Here is a 26,964-nt window from a genome sequence, read left to right as displayed (position 1 = left end):
AAAGATGGAACCCAGGTCTCCTGCATTACTGGCAGATTCTTCACTGTCTGAGCCACGAGGGAAGCCCCAAACTATATTTGAAGAAAATTAATTTCAAAAAAATTTCAAAAGTACATGTCTCTTGCTTCTGTACCTTCCCCCCTTTTTTCCTAAAACTCCTTAATCTCAAAGGAATGAAGGGCAAAGATTTTGTGGCAAAATAACCTTTTAGATTTTCTCAAGACATAAAAGACAGTTTTGGTCAAAGAAAATGCAAGTTAAATATATCTGCACCATGTAATTATACCCTAGAATACCTATTGACTGAGTATCCGTAATGTATGTCAGGGCTTCCCTGGTGGCTCAGTGGCAAAGAACCGCCTGCAAATGCAGGAGACATGAGAGATGTGGGTTCGATCTCTGAGATGGGAAGAGGAGGGGTGGGAAGAGAAAGAGGATGGGAAGATAGAGGAGGGCAAGGCAATCCACTCCAGTATTCTTGCTGGGAGAATCCCATGGACAGAGAAGCCCAGTGGGCTACCTGCCATAGGGTCACAAAGATTGCACACAACTGAAGCAACTTGGTGTGCACGCACATATTGTAAGCTACCTTCCTCAGACCTAAATGGTTTAGACTGAGAAGGACTAATGCATGACATTCCAGTCAGCCTCTGCCCTTATATATGCCTGATTCTTATTCCTGATCCTGAGCAAATCAGAGCCTATTGTGTTCATCAGACTTAGTACTCCTTCTTGTTGTATCTCAGAATCCACCTTAATACATTGCTCTAGCCAATCAGCTACAAATGGGCTGGAATTAGCCTCTAAGTTAAAACTCATTTGTTATCCTTGGTTCAGATATTTACCTGCCTTAAGGCAGGTGTCTGGAACACATGCTGTCTAAAATTCATATTTAGTTCTGAACCTATAAAACTCTCAGTTCCAGTCATCTGATTGGCAGAACAAGATCATGATTATATAAGAAAGGAAGTCTTGAAACCTTATGGTAAATTAAGTTCCTTAATTTATGTCTAGGATTGCATGCCTGTGTGTGTGTGTCCGGTAGCTCAGTTGTGGCTGACCCTTTACAACCCCATGGACTGTAGCCTGCCAGGCTCCTCTGTCCATGGAATTTACCAGGCAAGAATACTGGAGTGGGTTGCCATTTCCTTCTCCAGGGGATCATCCCTGCCCGTGGATGACTATAACTTTCTCTGGGTATCCTTGGGTCCTTCCAGTTGTGCATGCATGCATATGTGTTTATAGAATTACTTAACATTTAATTTTATCCATGTTCATAATTTTATTCTATATTTATTCTCACAATCACTTTTTTATATTTTTCATTCTAATCATCAAGTGTTTCTGAACTGACTTGTAATTTCAGTGTGAAGTCTTCTAATCATTCCTCTTGGCATTATTAATCAGTCTGGAATATGGTGATATTAACATCCTTTTTAACCCCCTGCCACTTTGAATGATAATGCTCGGATGGCCATTAAGGAGAGCATACCTGGCTGTTCTCTTTTCAACACATTGCACTTAGTGCCAACAATTTGAGAAGAAATGTTTAAACATCAAGTATTTTAGACTTCAGAACTAGTTTATGATCTTTCTACATCTTTATTTTGAAAGATCTTTTTCTTCTTTTTTATAATTTCCTTCCTTTCCTCAGTGTCATCTTGTAATTATTTCTGGCTTTCCCTCCACACAAAAGACCTCAAAGTTGTAGGTGTGTCTCTGTAATTTACTTTCTTTTTTTATTATTCTTTCTTTTTGTCCTCCAAAAACCATCATAGGTTATTCTCTTTATATTTCTTTCCCATTGGGCACAGTATTTTTCTCAAAGTTAAGTTTAAGCAAAGAATCTATACTATGTGAGTATTTACCATTTCTCCTATGGCACCAAAATAGAGTAGAAGGTGTAACTTTGATAGCTTTTTGATTCTATAGAAGACATATGGGTGCCCCAAGCACTAACTGAACAAAAGAGCTTTTAGTAATTAACTAAACTCACCTAAATCACAGGGCAAAATTAAATGGTATTTCAAATAACTTACTCTTTTTGTCATTTTTTCATTGCAAACATTTATCAAATGGTATTAAAGAATGGTCTGAACAAATATTCAGTGGCTGGAATGAACATGTAACATTTGGGGGGTTAATAAGCAGATTAGTTTGGCTGGAACAGAGTGCTTAAAGCATTTTAAGGAAAAGTAATTTAGGTAAAGCCTAAAATCAACCAATCACCATAAGGTATTACAACTTTTAAAAGGTGGGCACCCATAACTGTTAGTTGGGTATCTTTACAACATGTTAATTTTCATGGGTGGGGGGACTGGGGTTCTTGCTAAGGTTGCTTCAATTCATCTTAAAATTAAACACTCTGGAGACCATTCTTTAACAACTCTTTTGGGTCATTCCAAAACACCTCTGTTATGGAGACTAATACTCTTTGATTCTGAGCCAAAAGCATGGTTTTCAGATGTTACAATTACCTGTTCAGCTTCTTGGGGGCAATTATTTGAAAGGAGTAAATGCTCTGGCTACAATTGCCTCTGTGGGAGTCACAGTAATTGCCATTCATCAGGGCAGCAACCTGCTGAGGGCATCAATTCATAAACTCTGAGCCATCAATAAACTGGAACCTGGGCCCCTGGTGCCAACATTCTTTACACAATGAAATATTATTACTGGCAATTAGGTAAACAATGAGCCAACCCGGAAATGGAAGAGAGGTTGCCAAGGACTGCCTTAGCGCGTCATCCACAGATGTCTTAAATCTTTTCCTGCAAGAGAAACACCTTGGGATAACTCTTTCTACACCACCAGGATCCAAACTATCACAAAAACATTCACAGATCAAAGAAAGAGGGAAATGGTAAAAAGTGAGTTTTTGTTTTAAACAGGAAATGTGGTATGGGGGCAGTAGACAAGAGCTGAAAAGCTCTATCAGTCTGAAAAGCTAATACTATCATAGCTGTCCATAGATACCAGCTACCTTTGTGGGGGCTGGTGTAGGGTAGGGCAGGGAGAACAGGGGCTATGTAACTGAACTCAAGGCCACTAACCCCAAGCCACCTCAGTGTGGACACTATCTTTTTCTTTCTGTTATTGCTGCTGTTTTTAAAGAGAGGAGAGGATTGAGGTCAGAGGCACTAAGTTACCACTCAGATTACTGAAGTCACTCACAGATCAGTGTTGCTGTCTGCTTTTGTCAGATTCCCCCAATTAAGGTGCTCTAACCAGTCTAGAAGTGCATTTTCAACTCATCCCACACCTACCACTTAGCCCTTGGGCCCCAGCTTCTCCCCCTCAGTGCCATTCTTCCTCCAGGGCTCTGACTTTGGGGCACAGGGTGACATGGCAGCCAGGGAGAGCAGGGGAACTTCCAGTGAAGGGGGCTTCTCATGCTGAAGTTGGAAGATGAAGGGGTAAAACCCAAGGCACCATCAGCAGCTTCAGACAGAGACAGGGCTGTAAAAGTTATTCGAACTGACAAACACAATGGTCAGGTTGAAATGCAATCAGGAAGTTGACGTGTGATGAATGTTGGGGATGTTTTATGAAGTGAAAAAGAAAGTAACTCCAGAACCAGATAATTCTAGTCATTTTTCTGTCTGAGTTGTAATTGATGGGTCCCTCATTGACGCTCCTGTTGTTTTTACCCAAATAAATAATGCCACTGAAAGCTATTTGATGGAATGGAGTACTGCTAAAACAGGGAAAATCTGTGAGAACAGAGGTGGTGGGAGGTCAGGAATTTTTAAAAGGCACTGTTAGAGAAACGCTGTGGTTTGGGGCATGTTCCTAAGGTAAGGCAGTGCACCCTTAGCCAGGAAATTCTTTTGACTGATAAATCATATTTTATTTTTATACGACTTTTAAGTTTATTAAACTCATGTTACGTACCAAACAAGTTTAGGATGGATGAAATACATTTCTGAAAACTAAGCAGGGAGCAGCAGTCTAGTGGTTAGAGCACAGGATGGAGACTCAGGAATTCTTTATTTTGTTTTCACCTCCTCCACCACAAACTCATGACATAATGTGATCCGGGCAGAAGAGTAAATGGTTTTTCCTCTCTTTGTCTCATCAGAAAAACAAAGTCAAGCAAAAACAGACTTTTTCATCCTCTTCAAAGCACTAACTCTATTCTTTCTTACTTGCCTCTCTTATTTTCCTTTTTCTCCATTTCTTTGGTTTGTAAGCCATCTCAAATGTCTGGGGGGACTGTGACAGGGTATAAAAAGGATAGATACTCTTTGCAGGTCTTTTAAGACCACTTCACATTTAACAGAAAATGTCAAAGACAGGGCAAACCCTAATGAAAAGTTCAAATTATATTTGACCTTCACTTAGAATTGGACTTCCCTGGTAGCTCAGATGGTAAAGTGTCTTCCTACAATGTGGGAGACCCTGGTTCAATCTCTAGGTTGGGAAGATCTCTTGGAGAAGGAAATGGCACCCCACTCCAGTACTCTTGCCTGGAAAATCCCATGAACGGAGGAGCCCGGTAGGCTATAGTCCATGGGGTCTCAAAGAGTCGGACACGACTGAGCAACTTCACTTTCACTTAGAAACAGTATTAAGTGAATAGGATCTTGAGAACCAAGTTTATGTAAAAGTTTCTGAAGAATTTCCTATAGAATCTCTATAGAAAATGTTCTAAAGATGTCCTAACTCCTTGGTGTAGGATTCTTAGACTCAAGAGAAGAAATAAATATTAAAAGTAACTATCTAGTAAAATGAGGAGAAGGGGACGACAGAGGATGAGATGGCTGGATGGCATCACTGACTCAATGGACATGAGTTTGAGTAAGCTCCAGGAGTTGGTGATTGACAGGGAGGCCTGGCATGCTGCAGTCCATGAGGTCGCAAAGTCGGACATGACTGAGTGACTGAACTGACTGACCCTAGTAAAATACCTCCCAAATTCACGAATACCCTGGTGTAGCCCATGTCTAAAATTAAGAAAGTAAAACACATCTCAGAAGAATTACTTTAGATTTTTAAAGCCACATTGGAATTAGTAAACATTTTTGTAAGATGTGATTTACTTTTTTATTAATACTACTTTTCTGTGAATTTAAACACCTCATTATTTTCTCCCTCACTAGATGACAAACTTTTGAGATCAAGGATTATATGTTTTATTTATTGGTTTCCCATAGCTTCTGACACTGTTGATTGATGGTATGAAGTATTTGACTTTAAGCTAAAGGATTTTTCCCTCCTGGAAGTATGAAATTTTCCTATTTTTCTTTAAAAAATGACATCACAGACATAAACTGATATAAGATCAAAATTATCAGGAATCTAGAAATAAACTATTTATTTCATATTTATATTTTATAGTATTTATTTTATAAAGTTCACAGTCCTTTACTCAGTGAGTGTCTTTAGAATGAGTTGACAGAATCTCTCCCTTAATTTTTTAGATTTTAATCTAATCTTTGCTATGTTATATTAACTCTGGTTAAACGTATAACTCTCAAAGTCCTTTCCTTTGTTTATGAACCTACATGCTAATGCCAAATACATATGACTAGTTATTTCCATTTAGAGCCTTCATCAAAACTGCTAGACTGGAGGGAGTTTCAGAGACAAGGAGACTCTACCTTATACTGAGCCTAATGGTTTGTTTGAACATATCCTGTACACTGAAATCTCCAGCACAGAATTTGGGATTAACTGCTAACAGTTTTAAATTATCTATTGCTCATGGATGGATTTTTTTTCTAAAATAGATGATAAGATCCCTGAATGTATACCTTACATTATTGATAGCATTTAACCCAACTCTAAAAGTTGAAGGCAAGCTCATTTATCCAAGATTTCACAAACCAAAGTACAGCAGATTAATAAAAAAACAATTTTTTAACTTCGTACTAATAAAATTCTGTGGTGTATGTGTGTGCAACTAATAAAATATAAGGGGCGTGCTGAAGACTTCTAGGTACAGGAAAATAAGATTTTTCATTGTGCTTTTAAATAAATCTGTTAGTCACTTATTTTAATTGTTGGTTGAGCATTCCAGTACATGAAAAGAAATGCTTTCAAAATGTGTTTCTGACTCAATAAGCAAATATTCAACTCTTACCTTCTGATTTATCGTTAGGAAGAGTGTGGTCATGATGTATGCGTCACAAGGTTGGTAAGCAAAATTAACCTTGAAGAACAAAGTGTTTACAATGCTGACGGAACAAACACAATTCTCTGCAACAAATTGAACGACTCAATTTGTCTCAATAATGTCTCAATAATTCAACTCACTCGTTAAAAGGTAAGTTTTAAAGTAAACTTGGGTATCATAGGAAAACTCTGCTTTTTCACTCAAAATAGGCTGAAACTCTTTTATGATTACTCTAAAAAGATTAACTATAGATAGGTACACTTTTTTCCTCTAAGATTATCTCTCCCCACCCCCCAGCAAAAGTCTAATACTTAACCCAGTGCTTCAGATTTTCTAAAATCTTATGTCAGCAGGTTTTTCATTAAATTTTGTAATTAGGTAGCTTTGCAGTTTATGGTTCATGAATTTAACTGTGGCTATATTCATTATTGAATCAAAGACTTCATGGACTGTAGTAATTTATTTCCATGTAATATGTTCTTTCCATCTCTCAAGATATTCTCACAGGTAGCCAGACTTTTTTTACCCATTTTCCATAAATAAGGATGGCATTTGCTCCTGGCAGCCATCATGTGACCAAAAGAAGAATCAGTCTGAAAAGCTAATACTATGGCATAAGAACAAAAAGATTATTGCCCTACCTCTAAACTTCCTTTAACATAAGTTATTGTTGTTTAGTTGCTAAGTCATATCTGACTCTTTCACAACTCCATGGACTGTAGCCCACCAGTCCACTCCAGTATTCTTGCCACTTGCTTCTCCAGGGGATCTTCCCTACCCAAGGATCGAACCTGTGTTTCCTGCATTGGCAGGCAGATTCTTTACCACTAAGCCACCAGGGAAGCCCTTTAACATAAGTAAAATAATTTTATTAATATTTCAGCTTAAGTTTATGTTTCAGTGACTTAGAGACAAGTATTAACTAGGACAATACTCAAAGAAAAAGAAAGAAAAAGGGTAACACAGAGAAACTATTCAAATTATAATTTTTCCATGGTTATCAGCTAGATTGGCTCAGTGGGAGCCACCTATCAATCCACCTATCAATGCAGGAGACACGAGTCTGATCCCTAGTCCAGGAAGATCCCACAAGCCACAGAGCAACTAAGCCCATAAGCCACAACTATTGAGCCTGTGTTCTAGACCCTGAGAGCCACAACTACTGAGCCCACATGCTGCAAATACTGAAGCTCGCACACCCTAGAGCTGGTGCTCCCGAACAAGAGAAGCCATCACAATGATAAGCCTGCACCGCACTGCAGCTAGAGAGTTATCCCCTCTTGCCTCAACTCAAGAAAGGCTCGAGTAGAAACAAAGACTCAACACAGCCAAAAATAAATAAATAAATAAATAAATAAAACTTCAGAGGTAGTTGCAAGCAAGAGTCATAGGTTGCTCTATTGGTGGTCCTGTGCTTGCCAGCTGCTCCTGCCATTATTCTTGCTATTTTTAAAATCTTCAATTTCCTCTTCAATAGATGAGGAATAGCTTTATTGTATGAATTAAGTAATTGTTGTCTAATGAAGTCAGAATGTGGTTCCTTTGCTTCGCTAAGAGTTGAAGCAATCTGTTACTATATTTTTTTAAATCTCTACATGGCTACCTAAGAACAAAGAAAGAATCATTTCTCAGCCTTCATATAATACTAACAATCACTCAGGTGATTGCCTTAGTGCATCATTGAAGATTTTACTTTCATCATCATTTGACTCATCTAACTAATGGGTAAAACCCTTGTGCTTTGACAGTTTCTAAGCTATGTTTTCTCTTCCCTTCATATGTGGCCAATGGCTGTTGACTATTATACAACATACAACATTCATTTTTCTTTTTTGTCTTCTATTCTTTAATAAAGTATGATTTCAGCATCTTTTTTTAGGCAACAGATAGAGCAGTCTGGAATCAAGTTGCCTGGGTCTGAAATCTGGTTCTTAATTACAAGCTCTTGGGCAGGTAACAATCTCTCTGTGCATTAATTTCCTTAATTAATAAAATAAGGAATAAGTGCAACCTATCTTATCAGATATCATGAGTAAATATATATAAAGTAGTTAGAATGATACCTCACACACCAAAAATTATTAGCTATTCATTCATTCAACAAATAACTCATTGACATCCTAATATGGGTAAGGTATTGTCCTGGGGGACTTCCCAGGTGGCTCAGTGGTAAAGAATCCGCCTGCCAAGGTAGGAGATGCAGGTGTGATCCCTGGGTCAGGAAGATCCCTTGGAGAAGGCAATGGAAACCTACTGCAGTATTCTTGCTAGGGAAATCACACAGGTGGAAGAGGCTGGCTGGCTACACTTTCCATGGGGTGGCAAAAGAGTCAGGCATGACTCAGTAACTCAACAACAATTGTCCTGGGACTTGTGAAAATGCAAAGGTGAAAATGCAGGATCTTTCATGCCTTCAAGTAGTTAACTGTCTAGTATTGGAGATAAGACACAAATGAAAAAAGCAACAATGCAGATAGTATTTAAAAAACACTTAATTATATTACCTAAGGACAGGAGAGAAGACAATGCTAGTATTGTTTTTCCCTTGTATTCATGTAATTTATGTAGTGTTCTGATTTAGCATTTTTCCATTGCTATGTAGATTCTTTGGTCAAAGCTTGCTTGTTTCTTATTGCCTGTTTTCCTGTTTATCTACATTGCAAAAGTGGCACAGGGTATTATAGTAGCAAGCAAGGATGCTAAAGAAAATATTAAAACATGTAAAACATATTGTGGCCTTCTCCCTGATCACTAATTGAGTAAAACTCCTCTCCTTTGTGACTTATTGTACCTTAGAAATACTAAATCTGAAAGATCATATTCTGTTGAGTTTTGAATCCTCAGGATCTAATAAAACGTCCCTGATTTAAGAGACCCAGTCAATTAGAACATTACTTTCTCCTGGTCACAGTGATTGGTTTAGAAAAGGGGAAAATTACCCAAATAAGATTCAGAAATTTTCTGCCAGAACAATTGTTGAAAGTTTCATTCTGTCTACTCATTTTGCCAAGCTGTTGGACTATGAGATCGACTTGCCAACGACCATCTTGCTGCCACCTGGAGAAAGTCTGAGAAGGAAGCAGAGCAGAGGCAAGAGAGCTGGAGACATAGAGACTGAGAACACTGAAATGCACAATTTGGCTCGATTTGGCCCACTTGGCCTTCTCAAGTAAAAAGCAAATACACTCTCTCTTTGTTTAACACCAGTTTGGATAAAGATGCTGTTTGTGCCTGTGTAAGACCCAGAGTATGTGTTGTTATTATTATTCACATGATTTTTTTTGTAAGTAAATATTTCTAAAACATAGTCTTAGTCTTTGAATAGTCGTGGAAATGAAACAATCATCAACATTTCCATCACCCCATCCAAACCACCATTCTCAGCATTGTTATTTGCATAAGGCTTTACAGTTTAAGAAGAATTTCTTCTGTCACATTGGATCCTAATTGCAATCCAATCATCAAGTAGGGAAGCATTAATACTTTATGTGCAAGAAAACTAAGGCTTAAATCAAGTTAAGTTATTTTCTTAGCTTAGTTCATTTTAGTAGATGAATACCTCTTTTCAAAAGCTCAATTTTCCATCATAAAAATATATATTGACTTAGTCTTGTATACAAGACGAAGCAACAGACCTAGATTTACCCTCTTGTGTTAAACAACTAAAAAACCAGGGTGTTGGGAGGACTATACACAGTTGATGCTTGAATAGCCTAAGAGTTACTGGTCTCAACTCCATGCCCAGTCAGAAATCTACATATAAATTTACAGCCTTCCATATCCATAGAGTCGGACACAACTTAGCGACTAAACCACCAACACCACTCCGTATACATGATTGTATCTGCAGATTCAACTGTTCGTGGTTGTGTAGTACAGTAGTATTTATTGAAAAAAAATTCATGTGTAAGGGGCTTCCCAGTTGGCACAGTGGTAAAGAATCTGCCTGACAGTGCAGGAGAAGCAAGCGATGAGGGTTTGATCCCTGGGTCGGGAAGATCCCCTGGAGTAGGAATGGAAACCCACTCCAGTGTTCTTGCCTGGAAAATCCGATGGACAGAGGGTCCTGGTGGGCTACAGTCCACGGAGTCACAGAGTTGGACATAACTGAGCCACGGAGCACACACACATAAGTAGACCCTTGCAGTTCAAACCCATGTTGTTCAAGAGTCAACTATACACGTATAAAGTTTCAACAATTTTCAGACAGCACAACCACAGGACCATAATCTCTGGGAGCAGAGAAATAAGGTGAAGCATACAGTCATACCAGCCAAATGTCCAGGGGCAGTTTTCAGGCTGCAAATCAGGGGGAAATTTTCAAAAACGACTTACAGTCTCTCTAAGTTCAGAAAGCAATTCAGGGAGACCACTGAAACTAAAGTGAAAGTGTTAGTTACTCAGTCGTGTCTGACTCTTTGTGACCCCATGGACTGTAGCCCGCCAGGCTCCTCTGTCCATGGAATTCTCCAGGCAAGAACACTGGAGTGGATAGCCATTCCCTTCTCCGGGGGATCTTTCCAACCTAGGGACTGAACCCGCAGATCCTGCATCTCCTGCATTGCAGGCAGATTCTTTATGATCTGAGCCACTGGGAAAGCCACAATTTAAAAGTAGAGTGTCAGAAAGGTGGGCATTTCAGGGAAAGACTCCTCCCTGCACAGAGAAAAAGTCCAAAGATCTGCAGAGGAAACCTTCCATTTTTGGCTGAGTACCAATTGGTGCCAGCTGAAAGAAAATGGTCCAAGTTCAGAGAAACAGCTACCAGGAAGGAGTAGGTAGAACAATTCCTGATGCTCATATCAGTCTGAGAGTAGTTTTGAGTTCCTATCAGCCAGAGTGGAAAAAAATCAGATTACAGTAATAGGTTAGAATCCTTGGTAGGGTCATGCACTGGTGGTGGACTGAATCAGCCCTGTACCAAAGGATCCTCTAGTTCCCTGACCAGAGATGGAACCCAGGCCCCCTGCCTAGGGTCTTGGCCACTAGACCACCAGCGAAGTCCTGGCTTCCATTCTAGAAAAGTTTAAAAGCAAGTCTCAACATGAGCTAATAAATTTTAAGTAACCTAACTGTATACCAAAACAAAATTTAACTCCATTTAAAGGAATACAGTATGGCCCAACTACCCACAAGGGAGAATTTACAACATCCAGCATACATTAAAAAAAAAAATTACCAGACATGCAAGTAAGCAGGAAAATACAATTTCTCACCAGAAGAAAATCAATCAGCAAAAATACAGTCCTAGAAATGAAAGAGGTAAGGGAATTACCAGAAAAGCAACTGAAATAGTGCTTTCACTATTCAACATAGAAAAAAACATCAGTGACCTATGAGACAATATCAAGCAGTCTAGTACATGTATAATTAGATTTCAGCAGATATGAGAGAAAGGAATAGAAAAAAAGTATTTGAAGAAATGTTATTTTAAAAAATTTGATCCAAGTAATCTGCCTACCAATATAAGAAGTATAAAGAATCTCAAGGAAAACAAACATGTGTGATATATACATATACAATGAAATATTACTCAGCCATAAAAAGAGTGAAACCTTATGATTTACTACCACGTGGATGGACCTAAGGGGTATTATTCTGAGTGAAATAAGCCAAAGAAAGACATATTCTATATGATTTCACTTAAATGGGGACCTGAAAACCAAAACCAATGAACCAACATAACAAAAGAGAAAACAGAATAATAGATACAGAGAACAAGAGTAGTTATCAGAGGGGAGGGGGTTTGGAGGAGGGAGATTAAGAGGTACCAACTTGCAGTTGCAAAATAAATGAGTCATGGGTATGAAACGTACAGTGTGTGAAATATAGTCAATAATTAGGTAATATCTTCGTATGGTGACGTATTGTAACTAGACTTATTGTGGTGGTCATTTTGAAATGTATAGAGATTATCTGATCACTATATTGTATCATAGAAACTAACACAGTGTTGTAGGTCAATTATACTTCAAAAACAAACTCACAAAGAAATCAGATTTATGGTTAGTAGAGGTAGAGGTTGGGTGGGGTGAATTGGGTGGAGGCAGTCACAGGGTACGAACTTCCAGTAATAAGATAAATAAGAATGTAATGCACAACATGACAAATACAATTAAGACTTGTTTGTTAATGCTTGAAAGTTGTTCAGAGAATAAACCGTTAAGAGTTCTCATTACAAGAAAAAAATTTTTTCCCATTTTTAATTTTTCTATCTATATGAGACGATGGATGTTCACTAAACTTATTGTGATAATCACTTCATGATGTATGTAAATCAAACCATTATGCTGTATACCTTAAATTTATACAGTGCTATATGTCAAATATATCTCAATAAAACTGGGAGGAAAATGAGCATTAATTTATGTAAAAAGTTTGTTGATTTTAAGGCAGAAGCCCAAAGATTGGGAATATATTTCTTCCTGATAAAGTGTATCGTCATTGTTGGAAATGTTTGTACTCTCTTACTCTGCTAGAAGGTTCTATTAGGTTCTAATAAATGGCAACCAAGGTGTATGTTAAAGAGTGGTGAGGTAGGAATAGTCAAGGCTAGTCATCTATCTGCATCTTCTCTAATACCATTAAAAGGTTTTAGTCAATTATATGGTTTCCCTATATATGGTTTGTCATAGTTACTGCCTTTAATATTTATGGATATAAGATAAATATTACTCTCTTCTGTCTGGAACAACTCTCATTAAAATAGCCTTTACCTCTGATCACAATAATAATACATTTCTAATATTTAAAAAGTTCATAGAGATACACACACAGGACTACATAATTTCTTCCAGAGAAATGAATGAAATTAGGTGAGGCTATAGGGTAATTTCATTTAATTGTTATATCTATCTTTTGTATAGAATATATTCAAATATATGAATAAAAAGGAAATTTAAGATGTGAAAATATGGTAAAGTAGAAAAAATAAATTCTGCATATCACTGTTAATATTTTATGTATTTTCTTCCAGCAACTCTTCTATTTTTCTAAATGTGTAACTATATATATATATATAAAACTTTGGTTATAGTATTTCAATTCACTTTCTTATGGTTATATCAAATTCATTCCCTGATCATAATTTATTTAACCATACTTCTATTCCTAAAATTTTATGGCAGCATAAGCAAATTTACAAAGAACAAAAATGAGCATAAATCTTTTTTGATATATCAAATTGTTTTCTCAGAGTACATTCCTACAAGTGAACTTATAGGCTCAAATGTGTGAATATTTTTAAGGTTTTTGTTATGCGTATCCACATGCTCAGTTACTCAGCTGTGTGCAATTGTTTGCGACCCCATGGACTGTAGCCCACCAGACTCCTCTTATCCATGGAATTTTTCAGGCAAGAATACTAGAGTAGGTTGCTATTTCCTTCTCCAAGGGATCTTCCTGATCTGGGTTTCAAGCCCAGGTCTCTTGCATTGCAACAGGATTCTTTTACCACAAGCACCACCTGGGAAGACCTTATATTGCTCTCTAAAAATCTGTTATCTGACATTAGTAAAATTAATTTGTAACTATCCTCACTTTCCACCACCTTTCCTTCTTCCCTTGTGGCTCAGCTGGTAAAGAATCTGCCTGCAATGTGGAAGACATGGGCTTGATCCCTGGGTTGGGAAGATCCCCTGGAGAAGGGAAAGGCTACCTACTCCAGTATTCTAGACTGGAGAATTGCATGGACTGACTGTATAGTCCGTGTCACAGAGCCAGACACAACTGAGCGACTTTCACTTCACTTGCCAATACTGAATAGGAGCATTTTTTTCACCTTTGCCAGTGTTACATGTGAAAAATTATTTATTATCTTAATGTTCATTTCTTTGATTTTTGTGATATTGTTGTGATATTGTGATATTGTAACAATTTTCTCATATTGTTCATAACTTGTGTGGTGAATAACCAGTTATTTTCTTCGATCAATTCTTTAAATAAATTTCTTCATAAATAAGAACAGTTCTTTATTTTTAATTATTTTTAAATTTTTCCTACTTTACTATTTATTTATGATGTTTTATGAAAACATTTTAAAATTTTTTTGTATTTGAATACATTAACATTTATATTTTTATTACTTACTTTGCATATCTACCAAGAATCAGATTTTTTTTTAATTTTTATTTATTATTACTTATTTTTGCCTGCTCTGGGTCTTAGTCACTGCCTGTGGGCTTTCTCTAGTTACAGCAAGCAGGGACTACTCTCTAGTTGCAGAGTTTGGTCTTCTCATTGCAGTGGCTTCTCTTGTTTCAGAGCACAGCCTCGAGAGCCTGCACGCTCAGAAGCTGCAGCACACAGACTTAGTTGCCCAGAGGCATGACAAATCTTCCCAGGCTAGGTACCAAACCCATGTCCCCTGAATTGGCAGGCGAATTCTTAACCACTAGACCACCAGGGAAGTCCCAAAATCATATTTATTTTCATCTATACATTATTATTTTATAACTTAAAACTCTTTATATACTCTTTAACATTTTAACCCATCTACAGTTTTAAAAAATATTATGAGGTAAATTTTTCCAATTAATCAACAAATTATGCCATCCTTTTTCCCATTGAGCCATTGTTTCTCACTAATTAAAATCAATTCTTTATGACAGTAGGCACATGGGATTTTGTTAGGTTTTGTTATCCAGGGCTATTTATTTATTCCTCTTACTTGACTTGTACATCCAAAGTAATGCATTTGTGTTCAAATACGGCATGAATTTCAAATTTTCATCACATGATATTCTCTAAGTACCAACAACTTGGTTGACTAAACTGATGAATGTGTCTTGAGTCACTTTCTCAGTTTTCTATTCCCTTCCATTAATTTATCTGTCCTTAGACTATACCACACTAGCTATTATTATAGCTTTGATAACATGATATCTAATTGTGAAAGCTCTCCGCATTAGTTATTCTTTCATTGCTTTTTTGTTTGCTTATTTTCACTTCTTTATTCTTCCATAGGTACTTTAGAATCTATTTTATTGGAACTGCTTTAAATTAGTACATTTATTTGGGGAAACTTACATTTTTATAATACTTGCATTCAAGAACGTGACATATGTCTCAATATGATCAAACCTAATACACTCAGATACTCTCAATATAATTGAGTTTATGCTTATGTATAATTTTGTGTCTTTTTTAATGCATTTTATCATTTTTTGATTCTAAATTATTCATTTTACTATTCTAGTATTGGTAATGACCCCAATAAGGCAATCTTTGAAACCTCAAGATAGCTCAGAAATCTTGTCATATAAGCAGGTTCCCTAACCCATTCTTATCAGGAAGAGATGACTACCATAAAGGGAATAGAAAGCAGAAAACACAATGAGATGAACTTGGGCTGTTGTTCAGTCTGGAGGGGATGGACATTCATGAGCTTGAACAAATGTTGTTATTCAGAACTCTGTTTTGGGTTCTGATTTCACAAGAGAAGACAGAAATTTGGTTTTATGTAAAATAAGTTCAGAGTTTGCAAGGAACATGAACAATGATAAAAGCACACATGAGGAAAGTTAAACATAAGAAAGCAGTAAAATTCTAGTAAAAAATGAGAAGTTGTGTATTTACTTACTCCAAAAAGGTTTATTTGAACACCTATTATGGGCTTCCCAGCGGCTCCCTGGTAGAAAAACACCTGTCAATGCAGGAGGCCGAGAGTTCAATCCTTGGGTCGGGAAGGTCCTCTAGAGAAGAAAATGGCAACCCACTCCAGTATTCTTGCCTGGGATATCCCATGGGCAAATGAGCCTGGAAGGCTACAGTCAATGAGGTCACAAAAGAGTCAGCTTAATGACTAAACAACAACATTATCATTATTATCATTAGTGTCATCTTTTGTGGAGAAAAATGATAACTATATTAGTCAGCTTGAGTTGATATAACAGTGTCACACATTAGATGGTTAGACACTGGACAAACATATACTTCTCACAGTTATGGAGTCAGGAAAGTCCAAAAATAAGACACCAGCAGCTCTGGAATCTAGTGAGCTTTCCTGGTTGACAATACTCCATGTGTTATCAATCCGCTGTGTATTGTCAAACATTAATGCCCGGAAAGTAACACATCCATGACACCGTAAGAAAAAGACAATGGAAGTTCCACATTTGGTACTTTTCCTGGACTCTACTTCATGCTTTCCTTCCCTTGGTTGGTTTAAATTTGTATCCTTTTCCAGTAATAAACCATAAGCATGAATGCAATCACTTTAAGTGAATTTTGAGAACCTTCTTACAAATTATGAAATTTGAGGGTAGTCTCTTTTGCACACGGTTTCCTTTAAATTTTGCAGCTGGTTTAAACTTTCACACAGGCCACTTGGGTTAAAGTTCTAAATAACTCGACCCTTTCCCCCTTCACACACACACACACAAACACAGTGGTATCAAATAGAGTTTTCCAGTTTTCAGGGACATTGAGAGAAAAGCAATTAGGAAAATATTGGATCTCTACTTGAAGCAATGTTTATACAGGACATGGAGAAAGCAATTCTCTGAAGGTAGAAATTTTTCCAAGCTGAAAAATAAAGAATTGAATTGAATTGATTATGTTTAGATTGAAATGACAATCATGATCATAAGAATATATAGTATTCTATATTTCCTAAATAAGTCCAATTCATTGTATTAAAATCACTTATGACAGGGGTGACAGAACTACATGGTAATCTTGAAAAATTATAGGAAGATGCAAATATCTAGTTTTAAAAATGGGTAAGAGAAACAATTTTATAATTCACATATATATATATACATGTATATATATATATATGGTAGAGTAAAAAGAGACCAGATTTAGTTTAGATCGATAGTAAACAAATTTTCCTGATTCTTGGGAAGAACTAGGTTATAGTTTAGGTTTACTTTGTTGTTTAGTCACCAAGTAATGTCTGACACTTTTGTGACCCCATTGCCTGTAGCCCTCCAGGCTCCTCTTCTATGAGATTTCCCAGGGAAGAATACTGGAGTGGGTTGCCATTGCCTTCTCCAGGGGATCTTCCCAACCCAGAGATCGAACTCCAGTCTCCTGCACTGGCAGGCGAAGTCTTTACCACTGAGCCACCAGGGGGACTTCCCTAATGGCTCATCTGGTAAAGAATCTGCCTGCAATGTGGGAGACCTGGGTTCGATCCCTGGCTTGGGAAGATCCCCTAGAGAAAGGAATGCCTACCCACTCTAGTATTCTGGCCTGGAGCCACCAGGGAAGTCCCTTTCAGTTCACTAATAATAATTATAATAATAATAATAATGATAATCTAATTCAGAATACAAACATCTCTCTGTTTGAAGTCTAGGGCTACTCTGAAAGAAATCTAATTCTATTCCAAATGACTCAGATAAAACCTCTGCACAATAATTCAAAGAGACAAATTGGGTAATACTGAAAAGCTGACAAAAGAAGATGATGCAAAATGGGTAGCCATCTTTAACATTGACAAAAAATGTTTAGGGACAAGACGCACGTGCCTGCTATGTTGCATCAGTTGTATCTGACTCTATGTGACCCTGTGGACTGTAGTCTGCCAGGATCCTCTGTCCATAGATATCCCAGGCAAGAACACTGGAGTGGGTTGCCATTTCCTTCCCTAGGGAATCTTCCCAACCCAGGGGTCAAAACTGCATCTCTTTCTTTCATCTCCTGCATTGGCAAGCATGTTCTTTATCACTAATGTCACATAGGAAGCCCAGGGACAAGACAGTATCTTTCAAATATTTGAATGGTGATTACTCAGAAATACACATTCTTCCACCTACATGACAATGATGGGTGGAACTAATTCCAGTGTGCCATGAGCTCAATGTGACTAGAACTTTTAATGACCATAGTTGGCCAAGGGTGAGTGAGTGAGTAAAAGTTGCTCATTCATGTCTGATTCTTTGCAACTCCATGGACTCTACAGCCCATGGAATTCTCCAGGCCAGAATACTGGAGTAGGTAACTATTCCCTTCTCCAGGGGATCTTCCCGACCAAGGTATGGAACTCATGTCTCCCATATCGAGGAAGGCTTCTTTACCAGCTGAGCCACCAGGGAAGCCCAAGAATGCTGGAGTGGGTAGCCTATCCCTTCTCCAGAGGATCTTCCTGACCCAGGAACTGAACCAGGGTCTCCTGCATTGCAGGCAGATTCTTTACCAGCTGAGCTACCAGGGGAAGCCTAAGGGAGGAATAAACATATACCCTTCCTTTAGTGGAGGGTGGGAAAGCACTTGTCCAAGCATATGATGGGACCTTCGTTGAGAGACCTAATTTGGTCAAGAGGTTTTTAACTGAGTAAGTTTTTAAATAATCTTTAAAGTTATTTTTTAAACTGGGTCACCTTTAATTACTATCAAAACTTGAGCTATCATATTTTCAGATTCATTTGGGGAAGCAACAGTTAGAACTGAACATGGAACAACAAAATGGTTCCAAATAGGAAAAGGAGTAAGTCAAGGCTGTATATTGTCACCCTGCTTATTTAACTTATATGCAGAGTACATCTTGAGAAACGCTCAACTGGAAGAAACACAAGCTGGAATCAAGATTGCCGGGAGAAATATCAATAACCTCAGATATGCAGATGACACCACCCTTATGGCAGAAAGTGAAGAGGAGCTAAAAAGCCTCTTGATGAAAGTGAAAGAGGAGAGTGAAAAAGTTGGCTTAAATCTCAACATTCAGAAAACGAAGATCATGGCATCCGGTCCCATCACTTCATGGGAAATAGATGGGGAAACAGTGGAAACAGTGGCAGATTTTTTTTTTGGGGGGGGGGCTCCAGAATCACTGCAGATGGTGACTGCAGCCATGAAATTAAAAGACGCTTACTCTTTGGAAGAAAAGTTATGATCAACCTAGATAGCATATTCAAAAGCAGAGACGTTACTTTGCCGACTAAGGTCCGTCTAGTCAAGGCTATGGTTTTTCCAGTGGTCATGTATGGATGTGAGAGTTGGACTGTGAAGAAAGCTGAGTGCTGAAGAGTTGATGCTTTTGAACTGTGGTGTTGGAGAAGACTCTTGAGAGTCCCTTGGACTGCACAGAGATCCAACCAGTCCATTCTGAAGGAGATCAGCCCTGGGATTTCTTTGGAAGGAATGATGCTAACGCTGAAACTCCAGTACTTTGGCCACCTCATGCAAAGAGTTGACTCATTGGAAAAAACTCTGATGCTGGGAGGGATTGGGGGCAGGAGGAGAAGGGGACGATCGAGGATGAGATGGCTGGATGGCATCACAGACCTGATGGACATGAGTCTGATTGAACTCCGGGAGATGGTGATGGACAGGGAGGCCTGGCATGCTGCGATTCATGGGGTCACAGAATCGGACACGACTGAGCAACTGAACTGAACTGAACTGAACTGAGGACAATTTAGAAGTAGCAAACTGAGAGGAAGTGTTTACCAGAAGTGACTTAACATTAATCAAACTCCTAATTTGTGTTTTACATGTATTATCTAATTTATTCTTTAGAAAAAAATCTGCCATTAAGCCAACTTTTCGTAAGAGAGATAAGGTCAGGCATTGACATAATCTACCCAAAATCAAACAGTTAGTAAACAAGCATACACATCCTGACTAACCCAGATCTCTCTCCTTCTAGTGGCCATGTTATTTCTCAAATCATTTCTTTCTAGTGTCAGGAGATGAGAGTCAACATTGTCAGTGAAGGAATGACAAAGATTTCCCGTAAATCAGACCCAATATCTTACAAACCACAGCTGTCTGGGGCCATTAATGTGAGTACCAAGAGCTTCTCCTATTTCAGAAAGCTCTTCAGTGTGTTACTGAATTATGTGAGTGCAACCATTTAAATTTATTTTTGTATACAAGCTCCATATCATCAAGAAAATATGAGGGTGTGTTTTGTATGCTATGTTTTGGAAGATCAATGCCACTGCCACTTTGAAAGAAATATTTTCTGTAAAATGTTCCTTGGCTTCATAAAACTGCATTGACTGAGGTTTGCATAAAAATCACCTGATCTATTCTATGATCAAGTTCAGAAGTTTGCCTGAGTCAGCTGAAGACAACAAAAATATGTGATGGTGTGATCAGGATTGTTTGGTTTCAAGTGCCAGAAATTCAAATGGAACTAGGTTACACAATAAGGAAAATTTATTGGAAGGCTAATTTTCTCACCTCAGGAAGAACAGAGGTACAACTATGCTTCAGAGATAAGTGAACAAAGCAATCAGTCTTTCCCGGGAGCCCCTCTTTGCATCATTTGTCTTTCTATTCACTTTGGCCTCCCCAGTGTCATCCTCTTACTGTAGACGGCTTCTCCATGTTTGTACAATGAAGAGTACTACATTGAAGTACTTCTGGTAGTACTTCAGCATTACTTCCTGGAGCTCCCATCACTTAAATTCCAGGGAATATCACTTAGCTTCATTTGAAAATCATGGATAAACACCATATTAGTCTGTTTAGGCCAGGTATCTAACAATGAGCCAATCAGTTCTGTCCATGAGAAAGAGTTTAAGTAAATCAAAATGGTCCTTGTGGGACTAACCTCAATATTAGGGTCATTAGTCCTAAAAGTAAAAGTGAAAGCACTCAGTCCTGTCTGACTCTTTGAGACCCTGTGGACTTGAATTCTCCAGACCAGAACACTGGGGTGGGTAGCCATTCCCTTCTCCAGGGGATCTTCTCAACCCAGGGATCAAACCCAGGTCTCCCACATTGCAGGTGGATTCTTTACCAGCTGAACCACCAGGGAAGCCCAAGAATACTGGAGTGAGTAGCCTATCCCTTCTCCAGTGGATCTTCCTGACCCAAGAATTGAACTGGGGTCTCCTGCATTCCAGGTGGATTCTTTACCAGCTGAGTTACCAGAGAATTGGCCCTAGAGGCAAAGAAATCATAAGCCAGGGAGACACCATAATTAGCATCTATTGATGGCTCAGACGGTAAAGCATCTGTCTACAATGTGGGAGACCCGGGTTCAATCCCTGGGTAGGGACGATCCACTGGAGAAGGAAATGGCAATCCACTCCAGTACTATTGCCTGGAAAATCCCATGGACAGAGGAGCCTGGTAGGCTACAGTCCAGGGAGTCACAAAGAGTTGGACACGACTGAGCAACTTCACTTTTCACTTATATCTGACCTTCAGGTTAATTAAATACTTTTAAGGAAAATTCTACTAAATCATGAACAAATTTTAAACATAAAATGTTAGATTCTTAATGAAATGGGGCTTCCCTGGTGGCTCAGTGGTAAAGAATCCACTTGCCAATGCAGGAGACGCAAGTTCCATCTCTGGGTCAGGAAGAACCCTTGGAGAAGAAAATGGTAACCCACTTTAGGATTCTTGCCAGGAAAAATCCCATGGAGTGAGGAGCTTGGCACGCTACAGTTCATCAGATCACAAAATAGTCTTAGCAAACAATACTTGATGGAATAAGCTTCAATTATCTAGAAAATGTAGTTACTTGGGACATTTCATTGTTTAATGATATAGAACAAAACATCTTTTAGTCAAAGCCTTTTGACAATAATGTCTTAGCAATAACAGCATTAAGTTGCTAAACCAATCAGGTGGCCTAGAAAACAAAATCCTTTCATATGTGATTGAGGTCCTAGGGAAAAACAGAGTCCTTGTTAAAATGACAATTTTGTAAAAATATTCCAAGGATTGTTTCCTCTTCTAGCTCAATTGTTCTGAAGCATTAGTTTATAAGTTGAGGTGAATGTGGATATTATTCTCTTATACTAAGATCAAAATCAAAACTTGGTGAGAGCAGTACATGGAAATGTATGTTAATCATTAGAAGAGGTTTAAAAGTGTATGTTCTAATGATACGGCTATATAGATACAGTTCTCAACTGGAAAACCGTTAATGTGAAAATTCAAGGAGCTGCCACGAAGAAAGAGTTTATGCCGAAGGCAAATTGTCAAATCTGAAATGTAAGGGCTAAAAGCTGGTCTTGGACAGATTTAAAAAAACACACAGCAAATAGACTGCATTGTTGTAGGCTGAAGCTCATTTTCAGAAATACATTGCTCAGCACTAAAGTGGACAGTCTAATCAGTTCCTCTGCAGAAACAGCTAAACCTTTGCAAATGAAAGAAAATCAACAGAGATGAAGCTGTGACTGGAAAATTTGATCCACATGGTTGTATTTTTAGATATGTCAAAGACTGACCTCCGTTTGCAGTTTTTCTAGCGATAGTTTAATGTAAAATTAGCCTATATGTAGCATTTCTATGTCTCATGGAGTTATGCTATATATTATACCTTATCTATTATTTCTAGAAAGGTAAATATTCCCTTTATTCATTTCAAATACTCCTTCTTTTTAAGCTATGCAAATAGTAATTAGCCTACTCTGAAAATATTTGGTGCAAAATTCTGGTTAATTAACCTAAAATTCTTATCTGTGATAAGAAAGTTTGATGGAAATTTACTGAGGATGGAATGTACTGTTCTGTTACCTTCAAAATATCTAAAGGGTAAAGAGATGGTGAACATATGGGGAAATTCTCACCACTGGAATCTAAGCAGGAAGATTTCTTACTTTTTCATCAGTAAGTGGGAAATTTTTGAGTGTGGAAAAATAGTGACATCTCCATATTTAAAGCAGACACAACCTGGTTGTTTTCACAGGCATATTATTATTATTTCATAGATATGTGAGTATATAAGTGCATCAACACATATATACATGTGCATAGGTAAGTAATATGGGACCAGGGAATAAAGCTCTAGAGTCAAACCATTACCCTATTTTAAACTAAGGCAATTCAGTTGACAATCATATTGCTGTGTGATATTCAAATGTCAAATGCATATCTCATTTTCAACTAAGACCATTACATCATTCCTTGTCAAATGCCCTGAAATATGGATAGGTCTAGCTCTGATTAGATAAGGGACCCCATGCTGGTGTTAGCAAATCCAACCCTAGGGATTGGTTCCCAAGCTGAGGGAAATGGCAAAGTTATTATTGATGATGGTGCCAAAGCTAACAGGTTTCACATGTCCTTCATGAACATATGGCTACAGCCCCAACAGTGACACTGTTAAGAGCCATTTGTTCAAGGGTCCTAGAATTCTGACTGAAAAAAAGTGAAAAATTCATACATTTTATTAAATACCCACCAATATGGAAGTTTGTTCAACTCATTGCAGTTTACCTGGTTCATTGCACTTACTGGAATCATATGAAAAATAATCTTTTATGTATGTGCAGGAGTTTGTCTCACTAAAGGGACCATATAACATGTACATTAGAATCCAAGTCTGGGGGGGTTGAGTCTGGGCTCTCAGGGCAATTCTAGCTATTTGATTTTGGCAAGGGCCTTAATTTTTTTAAACATCAATTCTTCTACATGGTTGCGATTATTGTGAAAATTAAATGAACTCATGTATGACCAATAAAATGTAACTCTTCCTGTTATGCTGTTTAACTTTACTCAATTTCATGAAATGTGTAGGGTACACATCATAGTCTTGTTCTAGTTCAAGAAACAGACGCCCCAAGGAAGAATGGCTGGTCCAAGGTTACAGGGCTAAGAAGAATGAAAGGGAATCAAGTTCAGGTCTCCTTATTTGGAATTCAGTATTCTTAAAGTGTCTGTGGAGGAACAGAAACTCTGTAAATTAGGCTGTAATTAAGGTACCACTATACTTACAGAGCAAAGTGAAATAGTGAATTGGTCCAATTACCTCAATAATTCACGCTCAAAAGTACCCAAATAATTTTATGCAGTATGTCTGAATATTTCAGGCCAAATATCTGAATAATTGCCCAATTATTCATATCATTTTGAATATATGTATAAATCTGGTATTTGGGGTGGGGGAGGGGAGGAGAGTAGGCTCTGAATCATGTCTCTGATCTTTCCAATATAAATAAAAAGTATTAGTTTTCATTTCCCCCTTCTAATTTGTTTCAAAATCCAGTGGCTTTTTTTGTTGTTGTTGTTAAATTGAAGTTTGTGGATAAATGGGAAAATCTTTACTGAAATATGGTACTTCCAACTGTAATTTTGGTTTGAAACAGGCTGCTTACAAGCACAACTTCACACAAGAATGACAAGCCATGGCCTTTGTGGGTGTGTATTGGGGGTGGGGCAGAGTTCAAAATCCTTTCGGCTTTTATTTGAAGTACTGAATCAAATTCTGATCCTGGAGAAAATGTTTCAACTCTATTAAAAGGAGTTATATCCAAATTAGTCCAAGACAATCCTGATATCAGAAGTGGGCCAAAATTACAGTTATGTGAAACCAAAAGAAACCCATTCCCTCTTCTTTTTTCTGACATTTACTAACCATACACCCATTTCAAGATAGAACTAAATTCTCTGATTATATTTCCTTAGCTACAGCCCTGAAGTGAACATAACATCAGCATTAAAATAGAAATTGGTGTAGTTTAGAAAACAAAAAGGTTTTTTTTAGCTATAGAAACATACAGTTAAAATAGACTGGGCATGCTTAAAATCTAGTATCTGTACTGGGAAAAAAAAAGGGTCAGCCTACCATCTTTTGTAATAACTATAGTGCTGAGCAGAATGTGGGAATAACGTTACCATGGATTGACAAGTCTATTATACTTTAAACAGGTACCATGAGAAACTGTCTATTCACCACTAAGTCTGCATTGTACAACGATCCCTAGAGATGAGGACGGAAAAGGCTCAGACACAATTAGAGCTCATTTGAAAGGCTACACACAGTATAATGGTGTAGTTGTAAACCCCTCTGTAGTACTGTGCCCACCCTCACTTATTGCCAATGAGGTCTCTGCCTCTCTGGTCAGCTTCCAGGTCTCTGCTCTAAAACCTGTCCAAACTGAAAGGCAACAAAAATCCCCTCAAGCTAGACAATACAAGTGTGCCCAAAGCAGTTAAGATTGCTACTTTCCTTACTTTGATTAGTCCTATCTTTGGAATTTTCAACCTGGTTTTAAACATCTCTGAACTCTTATTCCACACATTCATTCTCTTGGGTGTGAAATGAAAGAGGAGGAGTAGCGCCTTTAGAGAAGAAATTGATGAAAGGTGAACCCCACACATAGTAGAACCTCAATAATCCTTTATTGACCAGACATGAAAGAAAGCCTAAAAAGAAGAAAAGACTATGGTAGCCAAAAAGAGAAAAGGGAGTGGTTATAAGTTACCTTTTTTAAGGGGAAAAAATACCCACTTCTAACCTTCCCTTGCACCAGGCACAATCTGAGACCACTATTTTTCTTCACCTTAATCTGAAAAGGCCCATTATGAATCAAATAACTTAGAAGAAAAAGAAACAAAACAAATCCTTTTGCCAAATTGTAATTGTTAAGATAGTGATAAAAAAAAAAGAATTTTATCTAAATAGCTGTCCTTTCTATATACTTTGGCTCCCAAACTTTACCTCTAAGATTTTTTCCTACTGAAATAATCATAAATGTGCCCAGAAAAGAATTTCAATGAAAACAGAAATAGGGGACTGGTTAGAAATATCACAATATATGCATATATATAATGGAAAGGCTAATAAAGAAGGCTGCTGCTGCTGCTGTGGCTAAGTCACTTCAGTCGTGTCCAACTCTGTGCAACCCCATAGACGGCAGCCCATGAGGCTCCCCGGTCCCTGGGATTCTCCAGGCGAGAACACTGGAGTGGGCTGCCATTTCCTAAAGAAGGCTGAACACCAAAGAATTGATGCTCTTGAATTGTGGTGTTGGAGAAGACTCTTGAGAGGCCCTTGGACTACAAGGAGATCAAACCAGTCAATTCTAAAGGAAATCAATCCTGAATATTCACTGGAGGGACTAATGCTCAAGCTGAATCTCCAGTACTTTGACTGTCTGATGCAAAGAGCCAACTCATTGGAAAAGACCCTGAAGCTGGGAAAGATTGAAGGCGGGAGGAGAAGGGGATGATACAGGATGAGCTGGTCAGATAGCATCACCCACTCAATGGCCATGAGTTTGAACAAGCTCCGGGAGATGGTGAAGGACAGGGAAGCCTGGTGTGCTGCACTCCATGGAGTCACAAAGTCAGACATGACTGTGATAGATCAACAGCAACATGCAGTGGAAAAACTGCAATCATTGAGGTGGGAGGGGGGTTCATGTTTGGGAACACATATAATTAAAGATTTTAAAATTAAAAAAAAATAAAATAAAACAGAGTCCTTGAAATTTTTAATTTAGTCTGTACATACTTGTTTAGTTCTTACTGCTGACAGATCACTGGATGCCAGATCCTGTGATCTGTGTGATCCTGTGATCTATGTGATCCTGTAATCCTGGTATCTGGCATCCAGGAGTATCTACTTTCAAAGACCTCATATGCTTAACAGTAAGACAGGAATGAAAATAATTATTAATTTATATTTGAGATAATTGTGGTTATTCATTCAATGAATATTCATTCAATGAATATACTTTAATAAAAATATAAAAGACATTATGTCTTTAACTTTATTAAATATATGTACGTATGTGCACATATAGGATTCCCTGGTGGCTCAGATGGTAAAAATCTACCTGCAATGTGGGAGACGTGGGTTTGATCCCTGGGTCAGGAAGGTCCCCCAGAGAAAGGAATGGCTACGCACTCCAGTATTCTTGCCTGGAGAATTCCATAGACAGAGGAGCCTGGCAAGGTACAGTCCATGAGGGTGGCAAAGAGTCAGACACAACTGAGCAACAACACTACTATGTATACATATACATACATGTATGTACTCATATACGCATATATATGCACATTGCATCTCTTAGCTATTGCTGAATAACAAATCACCCAAACAACCATCATTTATTATCACTCATGCATTTGAACATCACAATTTGTGTGTGGTTTGACTGGAACAGCTCTGTTCCACATTTTTCATCCTGCTTGGAACAATGTACGAG

Source organism: Ovis aries, chromosome 1, assembly GCF_016772045.2.
Source record: "Ovis aries strain OAR_USU_Benz2616 breed Rambouillet chromosome 1, ARS-UI_Ramb_v3.0, whole genome shotgun sequence".
NCBI classification, from domain to species: domain Eukaryota; kingdom Metazoa; phylum Chordata; class Mammalia; order Artiodactyla; family Bovidae; genus Ovis; species Ovis aries.
The sequence above is the reverse complement of the archived record's forward strand: the minus strand, read 5'-3'. Positions refer to the sequence as shown.